This window comes from Bactrocera dorsalis, chromosome 6 (assembly GCF_023373825.1).
Source record: "Bactrocera dorsalis isolate Fly_Bdor chromosome 6, ASM2337382v1, whole genome shotgun sequence".
Lineage (NCBI taxonomy): Eukaryota > Metazoa > Arthropoda > Insecta > Diptera > Tephritidae > Bactrocera > Bactrocera dorsalis.
Genome location: NC_064308.1, coordinates 9,312,617 through 9,337,946, shown reverse-complemented (window position 1 = coordinate 9,337,946; position 25,330 = coordinate 9,312,617). Strand labels below are relative to the sequence as shown.

Below are 25,330 nucleotides of genomic sequence, written 5' to 3'. Positions count from 1 at the left end.
AAGACGAAAGGAAAAGATATTAACCCAAGACTCCAAAGGTGGCTCTTGAAACTTGGCGAATATAACATACATATTAACTACATAAAGGGTAAGGAAAATGAAGTAGCCGATTTTATGAGCCGAATAAATAGTCAATCAGGCAACATATTAAATACCGAAAACGTTGAAGAAGATAACAGTACCTATCAAAATTTTACACCACTCAATACAGTAGTTAACAGATTTGCAACTTAAATTATAATTACAAATAATAAAACGCAAGACACGAAAGTAGCGAATATATAAATAATTGTGATATTTGCAACAGATCAAAATACAGTAGGAACCCTATTAAAGCAAAATTTAATATCACAGAAACACCATTTGATGTAAATGAAATTATACATATAGATGTTTACACTATAAAGAAACATAGCTTTATCACATTCATTGATAAGTTTTCAAAACATGAAATAACCAGCACAGCACATTATCCGAAAAATTTAGAACACTTGAAACACAAAATTCTCAATGGTCAACACAAGAAAGGGTATACAAGTGTATCGAGTGGTACAATAAATCCATACATTCCACAATAAAAACAACACCTTTAGACATAGTAGAGGGCAGGATAGAAAAAACACTAATTAAAAACAGAATATTAGAAGCAAAAAACAAAATTATAGAAAAAAGAAATGAAAATAGGGAGGAATTCGTACAAAATAATCACGAAGGTTATGTAAAAAATTACAAAGCACTTACGCATAAATATGAGCCTCGTTACAAAAAATTAAAACTAGAAAACATATACCCAAGCAACATTAAAAGAAAAAATAAATTTTCAGGGGAAATGGACATCAACAGGTATATTAATCCTGATGGTAATACCACTAGTAATGTCAACATTAATAATCCAACCCATCAATGAAAACCATAATGGATATGTCGAAATAAAATTAACTGATGTACAACTAATTGCGGACTATACAATTATACTACATATCATAGATCTTACTGAAAACGAAAAGACAATAGAAAACCTCCAAGAAAACGTAGAACAACTAAAAATAATAGATAATAAGGAACTTCTCTTATCAGAAATAAATAAAGCTAGAACTAGACTACATACCCTCCAGATAAACAAAAATAAAAGAGGTCTACTCAACATCGTAGGTTCAGGTCTCAAATGGATAGCTGGTACCATGGATGATGAGGACAGATCCGAAATAGAAAATCCTATAAGTACAATAGATGAGAATACCCACAACATGATAGAAGCTTTTAATAACAATATAGTTATAAATAATAATTTCAACGAAACTATGAGAAAACTAGCTAATACAATTGAATTGGATAGGCAAAAAATTACAGAAAAATTTAGTAGCTTAGATCAGTCTAACAAGGATATTCTTTCACATTTATTTTATATGATGAGATTAAGTGGAGGGCAGTGTTACAAAAGTAGAATTAAGTTGTATTTGTATTGCTATATGCATCTCTTATTATGAACAATAGCTGTAGGTATGTGGAATAGCATTTGTCTTGTTGTAGACATCTGGCGCCGCGGCTGTCTGCTTAGCTGCATTTGGCGCCGTACAGCATTATGTTCTTGTAATTTCCAGACGCAATATTCTAGAAGGACACGTCGGCAACAGCGAGGAGTGCGTGGCTATATAAGCCGTGGCAGCGCCAACGTAATCAATCAGTGCTAAGAGTAAACTGTTATAGTGTAGACGAGTTGTAAAATAAAGAGTTGTTGAATTGAATTAAACAGTTTTTGGTTTTATTCGTCAATCCAGAGATACGAACCTAGCAAAGTAAACTAGCAAGCAGTAAAATCGTAACAATATGAATACTTATAACCCTAATGTAAATAAGCTAAGAAAAACAAATCTTTGTATATTCAACAACAATGTATGTCCAAAAATCAAAAATATAAAAGAAGAAATAAAAGAACTCGAACTTGGAGTCATTCTTGCAAAAAACATAAATAACATAAAATTAATAAATAATTGTGATGAACGAAATGTAACTTTAAATAATAATAATTTAATAATTTTTAGTAATTGTAAAATAGAAATAAATAATGTAATTTTTTCCAATTATGATAAAGCATTTAAAAATAGCTTCGTTAACCGTCGGGTCTGGCCAGGCATATTTTGTTATACTCTCGCAACAAAGTTGCTAACGAGAGTATTATAGTTTTGTTCACATAACGGTTGTTTGTAAGTCCTAAAACTAAAAGAGTCAGATATAGGGTTATATATACCAAAGTGATCAGGGTGACGAGTAGAGGTGAAATCCGGATGTCTGTCTGTCCGTCCGTCCGTCTGTCCGTCCGTCTGTGCAAGCTGTAACTTGAGTAAAAATTGAGATATCATGATGAAACTTGGTACACGTATTTCTTGGCTCCATAAGAAGGTCAAGTTCGAAGATGGGCAAAATCGGTCTACTGCCACGCCCACAAAATGGCGGAAACCGAAAACCTATAAAGTGTCATAACTAAGCCATAAATGAAGATATTAAAGTGAAATTTGGCACAAAGGATCGCATTAGGGAGGGGCATATTTGGACCTAATTTTTTTGGAAAAGTGGGCGTGGCCCCGCCCCCTACTAAGTTTTTTGTACATATCTCGGAAACTACTATAGCTATGTCAACCAAACTCTATAGAGCCGTTTCCTTCAGGCATTTCCATATACAGTTCAAAAATGGAAGAAATCGGATAATAACCACGCCCACCTCCCATACAAAGGTTATGTTGAAAATCACTAAAAGTGCGTTAACCGACTAACAAAAAACGTCAGAAACACAAAATTTTACGGAAAGAATGGCAGAAGGAAGCTGCACCCAGGCTTTTTTTTTAAATTAAAAATGGGCGTGGCGTCGCCCACTTATGGACCAAAAACAATATCTCAGGAACTACTCCACCGATTTCAATGAAATTCGGTGTATAATATTTTCTTAGCACCCTGATGACATGTACGAAATATGGGTGAAATCGGTTCAACACTACGCCTTCTTTCAATATATTATTAACGCTATTTTGAATTCCATCTGATGTCTTCTCTGTATAATATTTATGTACATTAGGAACCAATGATGATAGCGGAATAAAACTTTACACAAATACGGTGTTTGAGCTGAGGTATCCCTTGTGGAAAAATTGTCGGGATCGGACTATAACTTCACAACTTCAAGGTCCCTGATATCGAACACGAAGAACTCAGTGCCTAACCTAACCTAATCTAACCTAACTTTTCACCGAAAATATCGGTGAATCTCTCAGAATTTAATTCTAATTAATTTTACAGCAAAATAAGAAAATATGTAAATGGCGGATAATGAAATCTCGATTATCACTTTATCATGCGAGAGTTTAAAATGTTCGGTGACACCCGAACTTAGCCCTTCCTTACTTGTTTTTAAATGTTATTTAAATATATTTAGAGTGTAGCAAACGACTTGCGCTTCCAGGTAGCTTCCTAGAATTTTATTGTCTATAGAATTCAGAAAAAAAATTCAAGGATATCGTATCGAAATGGACGAAAAAAGGATATTATAATATTACACTATGAACTAACTCGCAAAATGGTTTTGATCTCCCCCTGCCCCATACCCCCCAGCTGTAGTGAAACAAAGGGGAGGACATGGTGAAAACCCATTTTGCGCCTATTGCCACGCCCACGCTGGGGCCTTGGGAGCGAATTATACATTTCCTGAAAGCTCTTTAAATAACCTAACCAGTGCAATTTGTTTGACCTACCTACAATACAAATACTTTAGCCGCTAGAGCGTTTTAAAAGGTTAAGAAAAAATGTACTTTTTCTCAAAATGTTACATTTTTTGTGAATGCTATTGCCACGCCAAGCGTGAACAAGACAGTCAATTTGATTTCAATCAAATCGAGAGGTAAGAAATTTTAAAAATGTATCTATATTGTACATATATGAGCGTGAATACAACACGTATTTCCATACAAATGTATGTAAACACATAGGGGCCTAGCCAAGCACCATTGGTCTCGACTAAGTGTATCAGACCGTTGGTCTCGACGAGGGTTAAATTACCCACATGTATGTACAATAATACAAAATTAACTTTATCATTAGACGAAATAGTCTTGAATGAAATAGACAACATCAAAAATATCAAGAATTAAAATTCGATACAAATATTCACTCAACATCAATCATTATAACTTTGTAATCATATTATTGATAATAATTATCACAGTGAGTGCTATTGTCCACATATTCAAAAAAATCTCAATACTTAGAATAAAAATTCGGGAGAATTTTCAATCAAGGGAAGGAGGAGTTACGTCAGTAACAACGACGGCAGCTCCAACTCCATAACCACAGCTAAGGCTTAGCCTTCACAATTAAAAAACCAATGCACGAAAATACGTACATATAAACAATCAAAAACGAAATATGCCGATTAAGCATAAACAGCAGTTTTTATTATTGTCGCTTATTACTTTGTAGCGACACTTACACAATTTACGTACAGAACGACACTTAAGCAATTTGCTTGCATAAGGGTCGTTCACTTTATTATTGTTTATATTACTTTTCGAGCATTGACCAGTAAATTCTGCATATGCAGAATTTGTACACAAACAAATACACAATATGTTATGGTACATATAACAGCTTAAGAGCTGAACAATTTTTATTATTATAAATAGCAGTGACATTGATATTTTCAGTTTAGTTCTGAAGAACCAATAAAAAGAGTGGAATTAAATATAACTTTGTGTTTCTATTTAATCTACACACTTAACTCGTGCGTTTTTTGCTGCACAGAAGCGGGTGCGAATCTTGGCTCCAACAAGGTAGTAAATATATGAAAGAATTTGGTTTATTTTTTCTTCAAATGCTGTTAAGATCAACTACTCCCAATTGCGTCCATTTAAAATTTATTACCATCGTTGTATACCGCTCTCTATTGAAAGTAACGGTGTTACCAGCTTCATTTCGAAAGAAGTACGGACCGATGATTCCGCCAGATCCAAAATCGCATCACGGTGTCAGTTTAGGTGAATGCAATGGTTGTTCAGGAATAATTTCTGGATTTTCTTCGCACCAGTATCGATCGTTTTGTTTATTTACCGCACGACTCAGAAGAAAGTGACCATCATCGGAGAAGATGATTTCTTAAAAAAAAAGAATTGTTATAGTTTTAATGTAGTTCCAAAGCAAAATCAACAAATCCACGACGTTTACGGTGGTTCAATGGCTTCAGTTCTTGAGTTAGAATAATTTTATACGGGTGCAATCCCAAATCCTTTTTTTTTGAGACAGTCAAATTGCGGTGTTCAGCAACACTTGCCTGTACGGCTGCAAAATTTTCATAATTTCAAGCGATTCTTTATCTTATTGGCACTTAAACATTATGTAAAAAAGTGTACACTCGAAACTTTCAACAATTCGACGAAGGCGGACGGTTGTTACAACCATAAAATAACTGGATTGATAATTAAATTAAATAGTTTGTAAACGTTGTTCTTTGGAGTAACGTTCCACGATGAAGTTGTAAACCTTACTGAATACAATGAAGAAAAGTTACAGATCATGACAAGATGGTCGAAACGACTCTTAGAAGTCATATCATCCTTACTGAAAAACCCGGTTGGTACATACTTACGTGATATTTTGTATGGGACTCAATGGAAACTCGTAATGAATGCATAGCAACGTACACCATACAAAAACAACTTATGATGCTACAATTTATGAATGAACAAGTTGTTAATAATTTTCGTATATTATATAGGTTAACTCATAATAAATTATCAAAGTTAAAATAATTAAAGCCTAATCGTATTCCAGGAGTCTCCTCAGTAAATTTAACTCTTTAATATCTATATATATAAAACAAAGACGGGTTTGTTCGAAGACTTATAACTCGAGATCTGCTGAACCAATTTTCATGGTTATTGATTCGTTGGATTTGTCTCTACCCCGAATAACAGAATACATATTAAAAACAATGAAAACTCGATAAAATTGGATAATTCCAAATAGTGACTTTTTTCCATACAATTTTTTTCAATTTTTGTTTGTTTTGTTTTTCCATATTTTGATTTGAAAATTATTTGAATAGTTTAATTTCGGTCGCTTGCTTTTTTATTCCGGCTATTCAAAAGAAAAATTATTGAAAATTATTCAGAGGAAACTTTACGTGTGTTTCACACAAAGAGGTCAATTGCAGTTTGAAATTTGTTACTAAGCCACGAAGAGGTCGCCCTAATATCGGTCGGCGTTCGTTTTGCCATCAACGTATGGCAGCCCAAGGCAAGGCAAGAAGTACTCCCAGGAGCGGTGACATACGTGCGGAATTATGGATCGCGGTCAATCAGCAAGCGATCATCACAGCACGACTTTTCAAACAACAGTTGCGATGTTTGATTGATTTTATCTTGAAGCAACGTATACGAGTATATGGTGCTGTTGGATGTTAGAGGGTTTCGGCACGCACACATTCTTCTTTGGATGGTGGATGATGGTTACACCAGATCAAATTGATGAAATCATTTCTCCGGAAATTCCTGATGAAGTGGTGGAAACCAATATGGTTCATGGACCTTGTGGACACTACAATCCCTTTTCGGTTTGTATGTCTGACAATAAATGCACGAAACAGTATCCTCGTGCTTTTCTTTCGGAAACACAAACTGGAAATGATGGATATCAACTCTATCGGCGTCGCTCACCAGATAACAGAACATTCAGCATTCAAGTTAGAAGAGTGAATATCGAAGTTGACAACACAGGGATCGTAGTATATTGTCTAATTCATATTCAAAACTCATATCAGTGTTTAGTATTGCAGTTTGGAGAAATCGATAAAATACGATTGTAAGTACGTCACCAAAGGAAGCAACATGGCGATTATTGGTCTTGAGCGATACGGTCCATACGTGAACTGCAATAAAGCGCTTTGTAGGATATTTACTTTTGCAATTCATGAACGTTTTCCGACTGTTGTGCGTCTCGCAGTTAATTTGAGGAATGGCCAAAGAGTGTATTTCAACCCAGAGAATACAGTATAGCCAGTGGAAACATCGCCAGCAACAAAATTAACATTGTCTAGTTTTTTTCTCAACTTTCGTCAGTGATCCGTTTGTGAGAACATTGCTCTATTCGGAAATACCTTGATATTATACATGCAATGCATCGTCGAAGAAATAGGTACGCAGAAAGCAAGGCTAACCAGTAGATTGACATCCAGGTGTCTAATGCATTAGGACGAATTTACACAATCCACCCGAAAAACGACGATTGTTTCTGCCTTCGGTTGCTATTGATTAATGTACGCGGTTCAACTATATTTGAGTCATTGCTTACTGTGAATGGTTCGAGGTGTGCAAGTTTTGGGGAAGTAAGTCAGCAATTACATTTGCTGGAACACGTTAATCACTGGCATGAAAATGAAGTTCGCATACTTTTCGATATAAACATCGACATTGCCAAAGACATTTTACATCGTCTTCGCTGAAAATTGGAAATGGTACAATTTCAGTTGATACTTCCGGTGGTTCGATATCAATTCCATATTCCCTTTATCAATTCACGAAAGATGAACTCATCACAAACATTGGACAAGTCAAATTCCGGGAGACTTGCGCTCATACAAATCGATCGAGCGTCTTGACAATGAAGACGACGCCGTGAATTATCCAGTGGTATTTCTAAATTCTTTGGACAGGCTTGGTACGCCACAGCGCGGTAAATTAAACCTTTAATATTTCCTTCGTTCAAAACAGTCACAGCCGCATCCGGTCTAATACTACTAACTATTTGCGCTAAAGTGCTGACCTAACACAAAATAAGCAAATAAGAAACATTAATTTTGTAAAAGCAGTATCCTTTCGTAGTGTTCGTGTCCAGTGAGAAATATAAAAAATGTATTTTTATTTAATTAAGGCCCGAACGAAATATAAAATCCATTTAACATTTGCCAGATATCAAAAAAAATTTACTTATTATAAAAACAAAATTAAAATAAATTACGTGAAAAATATTTAATAAATAAAAAATGATAATTTAAACAAGAACGAAACATTAATCAAAAGTCTAGCAGTAAAAAAGTAGTGATAACTTTTCTTTAATTAATATTTGTTAAGCTGAAAGAAATTGGCTACGTGCCAGAACAATAAATAATAAAGACAATAAATAAAAAAAAATTAAATAACTGTGTACGATCACACCGGACAGACGGCAGAGGAGGAGCCTGAGTACGACGGGAAAAGGAGATCTTTACCAAGGTATACACACCGCGCATTCAAGTAGTGTAAGACATACATATATAATATATTAAATAAAAAAGAAATAATATGAAAGAAAAATAATATATGAATCTATTTGATGTTAAAACAAAAAATAAAATACAATAATAATGGTTAAATGAGTTTCTGCGCCCCCATGCTCAACACATTGGCATCATGCGCATCATTTTTTCATCTCACACTACACACCGCATTCTCAACACATCGGCATGATGCCCACCACATCATCAATATACACACCACATCGTCACACCACACACGAGGACACAAGCACACAACTAACAAAAGGGACTGGCGGACGGCGTCGAGCCTCTTTTGTTCTTTATCCGTACGCATACACGCTACAAGATCGCGGCCGCCAATCAACCTACTCCGAATCCAACTCTACGAATCAAAAAGGTGAGTGCCGGTAGTGTTTGCTATATTTTATACATGGTTCTTCGAACCGTACCGGACGGCACTTGTGGTGACACAAATCAAAAAAAAAATAAATAAATAATAATAATAGAAAAAGTCAATCGCAGTGACGCGCCGACGCGGTAATAACATTAAATAAATAAAAAAAAAGGAAAAATTGTGAAAGCTATAAGACAAAATAGTAAAAAAAAAATATTAAAAATAAAATAAATAAATAAGGAAAATTGTGAAAGCTGAAAGAAAAATTTTGGAAAACCGGCGGTGACTAAGTGAAAAAAAAAACGGAAAATTGAGAAAACTAAAAAAGCCGTTGGTGACAAAAGCTGAAAAACAAAAACAAAAAATGCAAAGTTAACGGTACAAAAAAAAAAATTTGTGAAAACTGTAAAATAATCGGATAAAATTCGGTGGTGACAAGTAAAAAAGCTTTGAAGAGAAAAAAAAAAAGAAAACAAAAAGAAAGCCTGTAGTGGAAAAAAAAGCAAATTTGAGAGGAAACAGTGGTAACAAAAGTGTGAAAAAGGTGAACAAACGTGCGGTGCTAAGCTTTACATACAGACATAATACATACATACTCACATGTATGTATGGTAAAACAAAAAAAAAAAACAAAGGCAAAAAGTGAGGTGACAAAGTTGTGGTGCGCAGACGGAAAAAGTGGAGACAACCAATCAATTTCACATTGCAGTGAAAAAGAAACACAAAACGAGACAAAAGAGGAACAAGGAAACACAACAATTACGCTAGCACCAAAAGGACCGGGGAGAGGAACAACAGGCACAAGCACAGGCACAGGCACACGCAAATTCAGGCACATTCACTCACACAAATATTATCCCCAAAAGCCCCTGACGGAAATCAAAGTGAGTGGTATCGTTTCCTATCAATATCTATATATTTTTATACATATATGTATGTATGTTTAAAATTCAAAAACAAAAAGTTTTTTAAATTGCGGTCTGACCAAAATTACGGTCAAAAAAGAACAGAAAACCATTACCGTTGTGTTATAACACAAAAACTATCCCAAAAACAAAAAAAAAATTCAAGTATTGACTTGCACAATTTTCCAGCAATACCCCTTGTACTTAATCAAGTATAAGCAGGATTGCTTAAAATAAGCTACGGCAATCGTCAGCAAAAACAAGAATAAAAGCATATGTATGTATGTTAAAATAACATCTTTATATTATAAACACATACATATGTATGTACATTAGGGTGTGTCATTCTGAGGCAACCTTTTTTTTCAACTGAAAAACAGGCTCAAAACTTTCGAAAATGTGTAAAAAAAAGTCACTCAAAAGATGAGCTCTTAATATTAATATTAAGAGGTGCCTATTTCAAATTTTCTGTTTTCCATATAAATTACATGGAAAAAAATCATATTTTTTTGTGGTGGTTATTGTGCGGAGGTTTTATATGTGCCCCGATAGCTGCCAGTAGGGATGGTAAACTCGACTCCGATTCTACTCGAAAATCGAGTTTTCTCGTAAAATAATCGATTTTCAAAAATCGATTTTCAGTAGTCGAAGTCGATTAAGAATCAGTTCTTGACATTCGAAAAATGAAATATGTACAAAGTGCAGTGATCTCTAAAACGAGCGCTCATTAGCACATAAAAAAAAAATTTAAAAAAACCACCTATAGGTATACCCTATAGGACATTTGAACATCAAATATATACATATAAAAGAAATATGCTTAGAAAAATAAAATACACAAAATATTTCCGGTGATCAAAAAAATAATTAAATCAAATTTAAGTGATTAATTATTTATTTTATTTTAAAACTCTTATTAACTTACGAGTAAAAGAGTTCGCGATTACACATATTATCAAATACGTAAAGCGTTATTTATATCAATTTCGTTCAAAACTCTTAGTTACTTAAAAGAGTTCTCGTCTGATCATATAAATACATATATATACAAAAAATTTTTAAAATCTCGGTTTATCAAAAAGCCATTGGTTTTATTTATTTGTTTGAAACTCTTACATACAAAAGAGTCTTCTATTCAACATCTTATATACGAAACTTTTTCTAAACAGCTACAAGTCTAGGTTTCTCTAACACTCTTTAATTTATTCGATACATCTTTTAAATGAGCTCAGACTCAAAGGAATCTAAAACAACTCAGTTGCTAAAAGTTCCAAAGATGATTTCAGACGAAAAAAGTCCATGTACACCGGCTGAAGCTACACGCTCAAAGCAAGGTGCTACAAAACTAAAGAGAGATAAAGACATTTCTTATACAAAATTCATTGCTGAGAGTGACAGTTTGATACGATACTGCACTTGATTTTCATCTTCACTGATTCAAGACAATTCGGAATCGGTCTTAGAAATCAAAAAATACAACTTCTGGACACGTCTCCAAGCGGCATATGACGCAATCGTAGAATCTGATGATTCAGATCTACCAGAAAATTTTAAATCCTCGGCTTACACCAAATATGAACACTGCCTAGACCAGTTCGAAGACACAAAGGCAATGATTTCTGATCAACTAAAGCTAATAAGAGCAATTGCACCTACTCCACAACCGAGAGTAGATCTGCCACAAAGACAAGCCCAAGAGGCAAGTTCAGGCATTCACCTTAAAGTGCCAGTATGCGACACAGATATATTTCATGGTGGTTATGAACAGTGGCCGTCCTTCCGGGACATGTTTACAGCTGTGTACATAAACCATCCTAAATTATCACAAGCGCAGAAATTGTATCACCTCAGATACAAAAGCAAAGGTCAGGCAGGCGTAATAGTGAAACAGTTCGAATGAATGACGAAAATTTTAATTTTGCTTGGGAAGCTCTAAAAGCACGTTATGAAAACGAAAGAATATTGGTCGACAAGCAAGTGACGATACTAATGAATTTACCAAAAATTCAGAAAGAAACCAGTGAAGAATTCATAAAGCTTCAATCCACGGTTTCAAAATGTTTGTCGATTTTATCGACACAAAATATTCCCACAGATAATTGGGATCCCATTCTGGTAAATATATACACAGCTGCATTACCAGAAAAATCGTTACTATTATGGGAGCAATCGCTCTCATCGCGAAGAAAGTGCCCAACATGGCATCAAATGAAAGAGTTTCTTACTACCCAATATGAAATTGCAGAAAGGGTAGATAAAAAACTAGTCAGAACCAAAAACGTTCAAAACGACCTCAATAGAAGCGTCAATAGACCCCAAGCAAGTAGCCACAATAATTCAAATAGAAGCTTTTTTAAAAATCAATCGTTCTCTTCAGAATAATATAAACAAACGTCGTGCGAACTTTGTAGAGGAGGTCACAAACTAAAATAAGGCGAAAAATTAAAAAAAATGAATATTAGCGATCGAAACAATTTCGTAAGAACGAAAAAATTATGTACCAACTGTCTGTCACATGCGCATACGCTTAAAGATTGCGAAAACAAATTTAATTGCGTTTACTGCCATAAAAGACACCATTCAATGTTACATATAACAAATTATTCCAGCTCACCCCCTAACAGCGCAAACGTAAAAAGAGCAACAGGTTTAGTGGAAACAACAAAGCCCGAAGTGCCAAATCCACAAAATTGCCAAGAAGCACCATGCTGCTCAAAGGCATTGAAAACTCAAACGCTACACAGCGAAAATCGAAGTAGGGTACTACTACCAACAGCAGTTGTCTCCATCGAACACCGAGGAGAACTGTTTAAACTCAGAGCCTTAATAGACCAAGGATCACAACGATCATTTATAGCGTCTAGGGCACAAAACAGGCTACAGTTTCTAACAAAACTGGCCAACTTTGAAATCACGGGAATGGGCGGAAGAGTTGTTCAAAACTCAAATAAAATCTGCCCCATTACCCTCTTTTCCCCCAAAGCGGATAAGCGCATACAAGCAGAAGCTATTGTCCTACCGCAATTAACCAATATGTTACCCAGCTATCACATAAATAGCAAGCATTGGCAAAAGGTTTCACACCTAAAGCTAGCAGACCCAAACTGCAACACCCCCGCTCAAATAGATCTCCTATTAGGCAGCGATCTCATACCACAAATTATTCTCGAAGGTATTGAGAAAATTACCAAAACACTTTTGGCGCAAAATACCATTTTTGGATGGGTCCTAAGCGGACTAGTTGCGGAACCAGTCACAACAATGACAACTCAAGTTGAGGAAGTCTCAAACGAGTACCTCAATTCACAATTGAAAAAATTTTGGGAATTAGAAGCACTCCCTTCCATATCAGTCACAACTCCTGAAGATCAGTATTGTGAGAATTTTTACAAAGCCACAACTACTAGAGCAACAACAACAACCACTTAAGCAACAATTTCCTAACACACTCGCCTTAGGTCACTCTCGCACCTCTGCAATTCAGCAGTTTTTAAGTATGAAAAGAAACCTACTTAAAAAAGGCGAACTCAAATCTGAATATGATGGTGTGTTAGAAGAATACCTCCATTTAGATCATATGGAGGAAGTAAACCCAGGGGAGAAAATCGTCAACGGCAAATACTACTCCTTTTACCTGCCACATCACGCAGTAGTAAAGCCAGACAAAAAAACCACAAAAGTAAGAGTTATTTTTAATGCTTCGAAAACCACGAGTTCAGGGAATTCCCTAAATGATATCCTATTTACGGGACCCACACTCCAACCAGATTTAATGCTTCTGATACTAAATTGGCGTATATTCAAATACGTATTCAATGGGGACGTTGAAAAAATGTATCGGCAAATAGGCGTACATAAAGACGACCAAGATTTTCAACGTATTATGTTCCGAAGATCCCCCACCAGTCCTTTACGCGACTTGAAATTAAAAACAGTTACATTTGGCGTTAACTGTGCACTATACGAGGGCTGTCCGATAAATAACCGACCTAACCATGATGCACGCGACTTTTTCAAATTTTTTTTTTTATTTTTCTACATAGTCTCCTTGTAACTCCACACACTTCTCCCAGCGATGCTCCCATCTCTGCAACCCTTCCAAATAGTACTTGGCGTCTTTGTCTGCAAAATACAAGTTCACGAAAGAGATTGCCTCCTCATTTGACGAAAATCTCTGACCGCCGAGCGCAGTTTTAAGTTGAGGAAATAAAAAAAAGTCGCTTGGTGCTAGATCCGGTGAATAAGGTGGATGGTCAAGCAGTTCGAACCGCAATTCGTGGATTTTCGCCATGGCGACTGTTGAGGTGTGAGATGGTGCGTTGTCTTGGTGGAACAAGACTTTCTTTTTTTGCAAATGTAGCCGATTTTTCGAAATTTCTTCCTTTAGCTTGTCCAATAATGATGCGTAGTATGCTCCTGTTATAGTTTTTCCTTTTTCAAGATTGTCGATAAAAATAATTCCATGGCTGTCCCAAAAAACACTCGCCATCACTTTCCCAGCCGAATACACATCTTTAGGTTTTTTTGGGGCTGGTTCCCCCTTTTCAATCCACTGTTTAGATTGGATTTTTGTTTCGGGCGTATAATGATGAATCCAAGTTTCGTTTACAGTTATCAATCGGCGCCAAAACTCGGTCTTATTGCCTCTAAACTGAGCCAACAGAGCGCTGGAAATGTTCATGCGCGCACGTTTGTGGTCTAGCGTAAGCAAACGCGGCACCCAACGCGCGGACAGATTTCTCATGCCCAAATCTTGGTTTAATATGTGACAAACAGTTTCTTTTGACATCTTCATAATCTCAGCTATTTCCCTAACTTTAATCCGGCGGTCGTCTAGTACCAATTGATGAACTTTAGCGATGTTATCGTTAGTGGTTACAGTTTTTGGATGCCCAGGACGTTCATCATCTTCCAAGCTCCTGCGACCACGTTTAAATTCAGCTGCCCAAAATTTTACGGTGGTAAACGATGGTGCAGAGTCACCATACACAGAGTCCAACTCATCTTTGATTTGTGAAGGCGTATTGCCTTTCAAAAATAAAAATTTAATTACAGCTCGATATTCAATTTTTTCCATTTTGGGGAAATCACCGAAATAGACTCACAAAAACGACTGTCAACAGATAATTGCGCAAGATAAATTTCTGAAATTTTGGCGAGTAGCTATTATAATATGCACAATTTGAAGTAGAAACTTTTTTTTCAGATGTGGCGCTAGCTTCACGTTGAGGTCGGTAATTTATCAGACAGCCCTCGTATTTAGCCATTCGAACTCTCCACGAATTGGCAGACAACACAAATTCAGAATTTCCTCTGGCAACTGAAGTGTTGAAAACTCAAACGTATGTAGACGATATTCTGTCTGGAAGTCACACCCTTCCACAAGCATACGAGGCCTTATCAAAGGTAATTAAAGCCCTCAAATCCGCAGGGTTTCCATTAAAAAAGATTACGGCAAATCACCCAAATATACTCAAAAATATTCCAAACGAAAATTTGTTGGACACTAAATTCCTTATATTCGAAAAGGAAAGTACAAAAAAAAAACTCTAGGCATTCAATGGAATGCGATATCGGACCAGTTCTCATACACGACGGAGTCCATATCCGCATTATCAGCCATAAAGAAAAGACAGATTTTATCCTCGGTGGCAAAACTTTTCGACCCCGCAGGATGGCTTTCGCCAATTATGATCCAAGCGAAAATCTTAATACAAGAATTATGGCTAGATGGAACCGACTGGAACGAACAAGTGAAACCTCTTCGCAAACAATCTGAATGACATTTCTCAGATTCAAATTCCACGATGGGTAAATTACTCTCCCGATCACAAAGTCGAATTACATGGCTTTTGTGACGCCTCAGAAAAGGCATACTGCGCTACTATCTATGTGCGCACGCAAAGTGACACCACGACCACAAGCCACTTATTAGTAGCAAAAGCAAAGGTGGCACCTTTAAAAACTACAAGTCTCCCACGACTTGAGTTATGTGGCGCACTACTACTTTCAAAATTAGTAGCCATGGTGCAAATGCATTTAAATATGACAAAATGCAAACTATATATGTGGTCCGATTCCGAAATTGTACTAGCCTGGTTGGAAAAACCACCACATGCATGGAAGACGTACATTTCTAACCGAACGTCTCAAATACTTGATCTCGTGAGATCAGCCACTTGGCGTCACGTAGCCAGTGCTGACAATCCTGCCGATCTAGTTACAAGAGGGTGCAAGCCACTGCACCTTGCCACTACCACCCTCTGGTGGAATGGCCCCAGATGGTTGATAGAATCTCCTGATTCTTGGCCACAATCCCCCATGCGCAACATTATCGCCCCAGAAGTTCGAAAAATCGCCACCTTTCACACATTATTGGATGATACCGACATCATCGAAAGATTTTCATCGTTTCCAAGAGCTCTCAGAGTAGTTGCTTATATGTTCAAATTTATAGAGCAACTCAAAAGCAAAATCAAGGGATCACATAATTTCCCATGCAACACAGTGACGCACCTAGAGTTACAAAAGGCAAAGGTCGCACTAATAGCATACACAGAAGCGCGCTACTTCAGCCGCGATATATCACTACTAAGAGAATCGAAGCCGATTGATAAAAAGAGCTCTCTCTTAGTTTTAAACCCATTTCTGGACACGAAAGGTCTGCTTCGTGCCAATGGTCGGCTTGCTAATTCGAGCCTAACATACAACGAACGCCATCCCATAATAATTCCCAAGAGGTCACCATTTCCCACGTTGTTCCTAAATTACATCCACATCTTAATGCTACACGCCGAACATCGCCTCATGCAACAGATGGTACGCCAGGAGTATTATATCCCCCGTCTTAAGCTGCAAATCAAGAAGTGCATCTTCACGTGCAAGATTTGCACTATGCACAAGCAGAAGATGCGAATACAGATTATGGCAGCACTTCCACCTGAACGCTGCAATTTCGCTCTGCCTTTCAGCACAACAGGTGTTGATTTTGCTGGGCCTTTCCAGGTAAAGGCGTCCATGGTAAGGTCTCCCACTCTCATGAAAGGCTATGTGGCTGTCTTTGTATGTTTCACGACAAAGGCAGTACATCTTGAGCTGTGTAGTAATCTGACGACGGAGGCTTTTCTCGCGACATTTGCTCGCTTCGTCGCTCGACGTGGCTACCCTTCGAAAATCGTGAGCGATAATGAAAAAACCTTTATTGGAGCTCAACGAGCCACAGAAAAGCAATTTGTGGATTTTTTAAGACAAGTGTCACCCGACATCGTACAAAAGTACGCACCTCAAGGTATCAATTGGCAATTCATACCCCCAAGCGCTCCTCATATGGGCGGTTTATGGGAATCAGCTGTGAAAATCTTCAAATCCCATTTCAAACGGGTAGCTGGAAATTATAAATTCAATTACGAAGAGTTCACGACGTTATTAAATCGAATTGAAGCCGTTCTCAATTCACGGCCACTCACAGTACTATCGCAAGACCCCTCAGATTTCACCGCCTTAACTCCAGGGCATTTTCTAAAAGGAGCACCCATCCTGGCCATTCCTGAGCCAGGCGTGGAGTCGCTATCCCTATTAAATCGATGGGAACGAATTAAAATTCTCCATCATGATTTCAGCCGCCGATGGAAGGACGAATATATAAAGGAACTCCACAAAAGATACCGCTGGAAGACTCCTGAACAGGCGCCTAAACTTGGAGACTGTGTCCTCATTCATGAGGATTGTCTGCCCCCTACCGAGTGGCGGCTTGGCCGCATAGAAAAGCTACATTACGGCTCCGACGGTCACATACGAATCGTTGATCTCCGGACGCAAAACGGAACGCTAACCAGACCGCTCGTGAAGCTATGCTTTCTGCCAACTTCCGATGATCGCGAATCCGAAAACCTCGAAAATAAACCGGTATTATCGCTACACAATAAACGAACCAAATGAAACCAATAAAATCCGAGAAAGTACGCAAATAACAAACCGTCAAAATATAACCAATCGCCAAAAAAATAACAAACCGTCGAATAATAACGAAGAAAACTAACACAAATCGGTCAATCATTACGACGACCCATTCATGCCACATATCGTGGCACGATGGTCCATATCTAATTGTATGATAGATTTATAATCGATAGTCCTCCCTACACAGATCACCATGGATGTAGATACACCAGTCGCAACCACGCCAACAGCTCGGGCTACCAATGCGCCACGCACCGTGCCTACTCCAGCGCCCCGAACTGTGGTGGCAACGACGCCGGCACCTGTACCGGCAACCGCGTCTCCAGCGGTCCTTCAACCCGCACCTCGTGGTGGCACTCGACCACCCCCATCACGGACCACGGAGACCCTAAGGTGCCCCATCTGTCGGCGCCCACATCGCCTGCACCATTGTGGCATATTTAGGGGTATGCGACCCGTGCAATGGCAGCAAGTTGCCCAGGCCCACGGGCATTGCCATAACTGCTTGTCACATACCCATGGGACTGCAGCGTGTGAGTCACGAGGGCTGTGCCAAATATGCCACAGGCCGCATCATACGCTGCTACATCGCAGCGCGGCACGCGAAGTGAATCGGCCACCCATCCAGCGCGGCCGCATACCCCGCTTCCAATCCGCAGCTCGTGGCGCGGCCCAGCGAAGCGGAACCTCGTTGCGGCGTCGGCAGGCTGGACCACCACCTCGTCGGTCTACGGGGCTGAGCAGCGTTGTGGCAACGCTGCAACAGCTGCAGCGCCTTTTAGGCTAAACATTCGTTTAGGGGGGGCTGGATGGTTAAATGAGCTTCTGCGCCCCCCTCTTAATATAATCTAACTACACCCCACACATACACACCATATTCAACACATTGACACCATGCGCATCATTTTTTCATCTCACAATACAAACCGCATTCTCAACACATCAGCATGATGCGCACCACATCATCAACATACACACCACATCTTCACACCACACACGAGGACACCAGCACACAACTAACAAAAGGGACTGGCGGACGGCGTCGAGCCTCTTTTGTTCTTTATCCGTACGCATACACGCTACAAGATCGCGGCCGCCAATCAACCTACTCCGAATCCAACTCTACGAATCAAAAAGGTGAGTGCCGGTAGTGTTTGCTATATTTTATACAAATAAAAAAATGTCATACTTACTAATAAGTGTTAAAAAATATAAAAATAAAACTTAGAAAATCGGTAAATCAAGATAAATAAATAAGATCAGCCATGTTAGGAAAGATTAACCTACCGGATCCCAATACCAGTTTAGATCCCACGACTGCTTTAAATCTGAACCCTAAATTTAGCAAATATTATACGAAATGCTCAAATGCTAAATTCAGAAGGACACGAGATAATAGAGAATATTATTAGGACTGACGCAAAAAAAACTGACTGTGTGACTGAAGGACACAAAAATAATTTATAAGGAGTAGTTAAAATTCCGGGCATAGTCAACTCACTAAGAGAATTCTCAAGCAAACCATCTGAGTTTAGTTAGTGGAAAAAGAATACTGCAAATTTATAAGCACTTTGAAGGTACCCCTAAATATTTTGGAACCTTAAACACCATAAGGAATAAAATAGTTGGGAACGCGAACATAGCTTTAGAATCCTGCAACACCCTTTCTACCGGAAGGCGATTTCAATGGGTTTGACAACACATAATGCTGATAAAAGAAATCTAGGAACCATAGAATATGAAGGTCGGCAGTCGATTCTAACCAAAAAATATACCACCTCTCCCACCAAAGAATTATCGGAGCTGACGTATCTTCTATCGGCTTTACAATTCTATAGACCCAATCAAATGCTCTCAATACCACAACAATACCTCCAAAGATCAAACCCTTGTATAAAGCCATAGAAATACCCACAAACGCATAATTCAATATTTAATAATCATCTTCAATAAACGCGGCAACAGAGCCCATATTATAATCAACCCTTACGACTAACACCACCAAACCCACAACCGAACCGGAGCCAAAGGATATCGATCCTAGTATAAAAACGAGTGCAGTAAACTACGCAAATTTTAAATATACAGGGAAAAGACATGAAAAATGTAACCTAACAAGTCCATCAATAAACTACCAAGAAAATTTCATGTAACTAAGAGTGTACCGATCCGAAAATCCTTATCCACAAACGTTTGACCGTCATAACAACAATCCTGAGTACCATACTAATGTGCGCGATAACAACTATGAAAACAACAACTTCTCACACCTTTTTTTAGGCTAAAAAACTCTTCGTTGTCTTACTGTAATTGTGGAACGGAGAGTGGGGACATGATTCAAATTACAGAAACTTTTTCGCAAATTCACTAGGAGGAAAAGTAGGTATCACTCATCACACGTACGCCATTCTGTTTAATCTACAAAATATAAATTTTAGAGTTGTATCTTCTCCTTTCTCTCACATCTGTTCACGCAATATTTGGCAATGAAACTCTTAAATAATTATTCTTCTAAAGAAAATTTCATGCCCATAAATAACTCATATGGAATAAAACTAAAGCACTTATTTTCACAGGACGCCAATCACGTCCTTATCAGAGATAAACACAATTTCGAAAAAGGAACAATGAAATCAGTAATAAACAAAATTATTACAAAAAATATTTACCGATGACCAACATCTAACGTACGCATTAATAATAATAAAAATGGCAATTCAAAACTAAAAAGATGTAAGACCATCTTAGAAAAACATGGCAATGGAACCAGGCAGAACTAACATAGCAGCTGACTGTTTATCTCGAGCCACCCGAATGCAACTCATTAACAAGAGTAACGCACTTCGAGGAAAGTTCAGGGCAAAATCTGATACCAATAAAAGAAGTGCTTATTTTAAAATCAAATATAGTTAAAAACACCTTTTTCGACATACCACATAGATACATATACATAATTACAAAACTATTAAAACCCTTCTACAATGGCAAACTTCTGAAGACATAATGGGCCAAATCCAAAAATTGTATCCTATACACTTTGTATACACTGTATTGTATACTACAATTGGATTTACCCAATCACAAGTTGAGGACTTAGAACCATACGAACGGAAAGAGAAACAAATTATAGTTGATCATAAAAGAGCCAATAAAAATGTAATAGAAACAAAAAAGCACACCATCGAAAAATTTTACTTCCATCAAATGCAGTCTAAATTAGCAAAATAGTCAGGCAATGTAGAACCGGAATAGTCAAGACAAATCGTTCATGTCTACATATTTATAGCGAAAAGGAAATTAATACTCAAAGCCATAGATAAATACAATATTCCAAATTTGCTCAGGCAAAAAAAAATTAAATCCAACGCATCAAAAGATATTCGCGTACCGCTCAGATAAATACTCTTTGGAATACCAAAAACTTTAATTAGTTACAACGAAAAATCTTTTTTCTCTCCAGAATTTTGATACTAATGAAAAGTGAAATTAATAGTCGGGATGCCTGATTTCACTGAAATTAAAATTCGACCAATTGCCTGTACCGAACACGTAAACTTACCGAAAATTGCGACGAAAAATTAGCGAAAGAAAGGAAATGCGTTCAATCTCGAATCCGGTGTAATTACAATTAAATTCTTTATTACAGTTAATTTTTTACTAAAACTTAAGCTAACGGCATAAAATAGTTGTAATGTAAGGATGTATTTATGTATATACAAAAAGAGGTGAGTATAATTCATTTTAACTTATAGTAATAGATTAAGGTGAGTATGTTAAATATTATCAGAGTTAGTATTTGTACACAAAAAAAATAAATAAAACTTAATAATTTAAATACAATATTTTAAAAAATATTTTTTTTTATTCAATGTTTTTAGTTTTTGCTATGGGTGGAATAAGTCGCTTGACGTAACACCGGCCACCTTGACAAAGAATCATGTTCCTTCAATATCCATGGGCAGTAATGCGAGCTTATTAATGGTGCCCGCCTTAGTTGCCACGTCTGTCACTCGTACCTTGCCGTCTTGTCCTTCTGAGGTTGCGACGACTCGTCCTAGCACCCACTGCTGCGTTGGTACGTTGTCTTCGTGAACAAGGACGAGATCGCCGGGCTGCAGGTTGCGTTTGAGGTGCAGCCATTTGTTGCGCTCCTGAAGGCTCGTTAGATATATGTATTTTGGACCACTGTTGCCAAAACTGTTGCTTGAGACATCAAACAAGTTGCCATCTTTCGCAGCAACGAATTGGATCTGTTGGTACTTGTGCTGGTGGCGGTGTCGCAGAGGACAACCGTTTAAAAGGTGCGCTAGAGTTAGGGCTTCTCCGTCGTTAGGGTCCTGGCCCAACGATGATAGGGGACGCGAACGGTCAGCTTTAAAGGGCATTCTAACATGAAGCCGTCCTGAAGGCAATACTTGAGTTGTTTTCACAAAAAAATTTACACTCTTTCTACTCTGGTGTGAATTTGATGCCATTTGTTTCTGAAGGTAATTCTTCAAAAGCCCAAAAATTTTGGACCACCAACTATAGACGTTAAGTCATCTTCATATTGGCAAAATGTGCTAGTACAGAAGAAGGACTTAGATTGCTGGCATATTTTCCAGACACAACCCACCCAAAGAGGGTTTTCTGTAGCGTTGGTTGATTAGTGCCACTTTTAATCTGGCCAACCGCTACCAGATCGAAAAATGTTTCTGAAACCAATATCTATGGGTGGGCCATCTAACGTTTTAAATTTGAATTATCTATATTTCGAAATTGGAAACGTCAAATACCAATCGGAAAGTGACAGATATTCTGTAAAAAGTCTAAAATTTACGAAATGGGTCGCTAATCACTATTTTCCAGTTCGCAGATTGGGCAGAAGATCGTTTGACTGAGGATGGTCAATTTAACCGAAAAATCATCTTTTCGGACGAGGCTCATTTCCACCTCGATGGTTACGTTAACAAGCAGAATTGTCGCATTTGAGGCACAGAAAACCCGCACGTAATCGTCGAGAAGCCAATGCACCCGGCACGAATCACTGTATGGTGCGGATTTTGTTCTGGTGGAATCATCGGCCCATTTTTCTTCGAAAATGAAGAAGGAACCGTAATCATCAATGGTGAGCGATACGCGCAATGCTAACCGAATTTTTCTTCAAGCAAATTGAAGAGGAAGACTTGGACAACATTTAGTTCCTATCTTCGAAATTTAAAATTTTATATGATCCACCCTATATATCAATCTTTTTTAATTTATGGAATTCTGGATCCGACAATTCAATATTGTGCAACATTTTTCAGCCATTAACATTTATGTTATGGTCTGGAGGATTAGCCGAAATGCAACGCATTATCTATCTTATTCCGCCAAAAAATCGTAACTACCCCCGACTTAACAAACGCGCTTAATTTTGTTCCCACTTTCGTATTGGACTTTCCAATTCCTATTATGTTTAATGTTTTGTGTTGGTGTTGAATCCGCAACTTTTGTGCCAAGTCTTCCGTCATAAAGTTGACTTGGGAGCCTAAGTCCAGCAACGCTCTCGCAGGCATTAATATAACAGCTGTCGCCAACATTACCCGATCCGGCATACTCGCTGTATACATGGCATATGTGGGTGATGGTTACGTATGAAGTGTAGCGGTGATGGAAACCGGATACTGGTCCAACAATGTGCGATGCGATCGAATGCATACACGACATCGATCCGTTCTGCACTTGGATACAATATGCCCCTTACGCAAGCAATTTATCCTTAAGGGCACCGATTTCACAAACTCGAATCTCTGTTGTATCGGAAGTGCCTTAAAAGTGGGGCAAGCAGTTAAAATGTGTTTCATCGACTTGCACTTTTGACAAGTTGGCTGCTTTGTATCTGCAGCAACTAAAGCTGATTTTGTCCTGTCTATCTGTGGCGTTTGTTATTTGCTTCTCATCGCCCAGAGATAGCAATGAGTCATAAACAGCAGGCACTTCATCGATCATCGCTCGTAATGAAGGTGCAGATGACTTTGCTATTATCCCAAACAAAGCTCAAAAGGTTTTGAAATTGTGTTGAAAAATAGCAAGTATTTGTTATCATAGATCTTTTTGAGACTTGGCCTTCGGATAATTTTCATCTGACATTTGGAATGCTTTGACAGTTCCCAAAGCTTCTCCAGACAGACAATTAGCGAAATGGTTAAATTTTTCAATAGCTGGGATACTTGGATCATTATGGACCAAACTCTCAAACAGACCCCTGAAATTTTTAAATTCGGAATATTCTCCCTTGAATTTCGGCAAATTCATTTTAGGGAGCCTTGAGCTGTGAGGTTTGACGAAAGATGTTGCGGCAGTTGACGTCCCATTTTTGGCTAAAATGTTTTTCGTTTCAACAATTATGTCCTCTAACTCCCTTTAGGCCATGTCATTTCATTAGCTTTTCACTATGTGAATTATATGTATATAGTACGTCGGGCGACATTCCAATTTAATTGGATCTAACGACATGACTTTCCCTTAAAGGTCCGTCTTTATTCGCAAAATAATATTTTTCGCCACGGACCTTTGACGCTTTAATGACTTTAAGTCCGTAAACTACTTAATTGGAGAAAGGTTGGCGATAGTAGGCTTTGGGTTACTCATTTTGATTTTTTGAAATAAATCCGGAAATGTTGAAGTCGACTGACGAGAACGAAAAGAAGAGTATCGATTCCCAATTGAACGAAACAACAAAAGAAAGACATAACTCAAAATGATTAATATCACAATTAGCAAATTAAAGCGAAAAAATATTGTCCAATAATTAAATTTGCGAAAACTCGAGAAAATATGCGAAAAACTGACCGATTTAAAATTTTTAACTTATGCGGTTTACAAAAAGATCGCACCTTAATGTAAACGAATCCGCAATCCCAAAATCCCTTCACATTCCATTCATTATATAATATGTGTATATATGTATACGAAAGCATGCCCAACGATTGGAATTTAAGTGTGCTATGCCCAATCCATAAAAAAGGAGACCCCACAATCTGCGCCAACTACCGTGGGATAAGCCTCCTCAATATCGCATATAAGGTTCTGTGGAGCGTATTGTGTGAAAGATTAAAGCCCACCGTCAACAAACTGATTGGACCTTATCAGTGTGGCTTCAGACCTGGTAAATCAACAACCGACCAGATATTCACCATGCGCCAAATCTTGGAAAAGACCCGTGAAAGGAGAATCGACACTCACCACCTATTTGTCGATTTCAAAGCTGCTTTCGACAGCACGAAAAGGAGCTGACTTTATGCCGCGATGTCTGAATTTGGTATCCTCGCAAAACTAATACGGCTGTAAAAACTGACGTTGAGCAACACGAAAAGCTCCGTCAGGATCGGGAAGGACCTCACCGAGCCGTTCGATACAAACGAGGTTTCAGACAAGGTGATTCCCTATCGTGCGACTTTTTCAACCTGCTTCTGGAGAAAATAGTTCGGGCTGCAGAACTCAACAGAGAAGGTACCATCTTCTTTAAGAGTGTACAACTGCTGGCGAATGCCGATGATATTGATATCATCGGCCTCAACACCCGCGCCGTTAGTTCTGCTTTCTCCAGACTGGACAAGGAAGCAAAAGAAATGGGTCTGGCAGTGAACGAGGGCAAGACAAAATATCTCCTGTCATCAAACAAACAGTCGTCGCACTCGCGACTTGGCACTCACGTGACTGTTGACAGTCATAACTTTGAAGTTGTAGATAATTTCGTCTATCTTGGAACCAGCGTAAACACCACCAACAATGTCAGCCTAGAAATCCAACGCAGGATAACTATTGCCAACA

The 25,330-nt window shown here is 38.0% G+C and overlaps 1 protein-coding gene across 27 annotated transcripts in view; it reads left to right on the top strand.

The window, feature by feature from the left end:
• The window catches only part of LOC105227111 (ADP-ribosylation factor-like protein 4A), a 566,667-nt gene that overhangs the window by 269,194 nt on the left and 272,143 nt on the right, over nt 1–25,330 (top strand). For 21 of the 27 annotated variants that reach the window (XR_007423153.1, XR_007423151.1, XR_007423141.1 and 18 more), the window contains one exon: nt 825–18,670. The exons of the other annotated variants lie outside the window; for them this stretch is intronic. The gene's annotated coding sequence lies outside the window, so the exon portion shown is untranslated. The remainder of the gene's footprint in view (nt 1–824; nt 18,671–25,330) is intronic. 27 annotated transcript variants of the gene reach the window in all.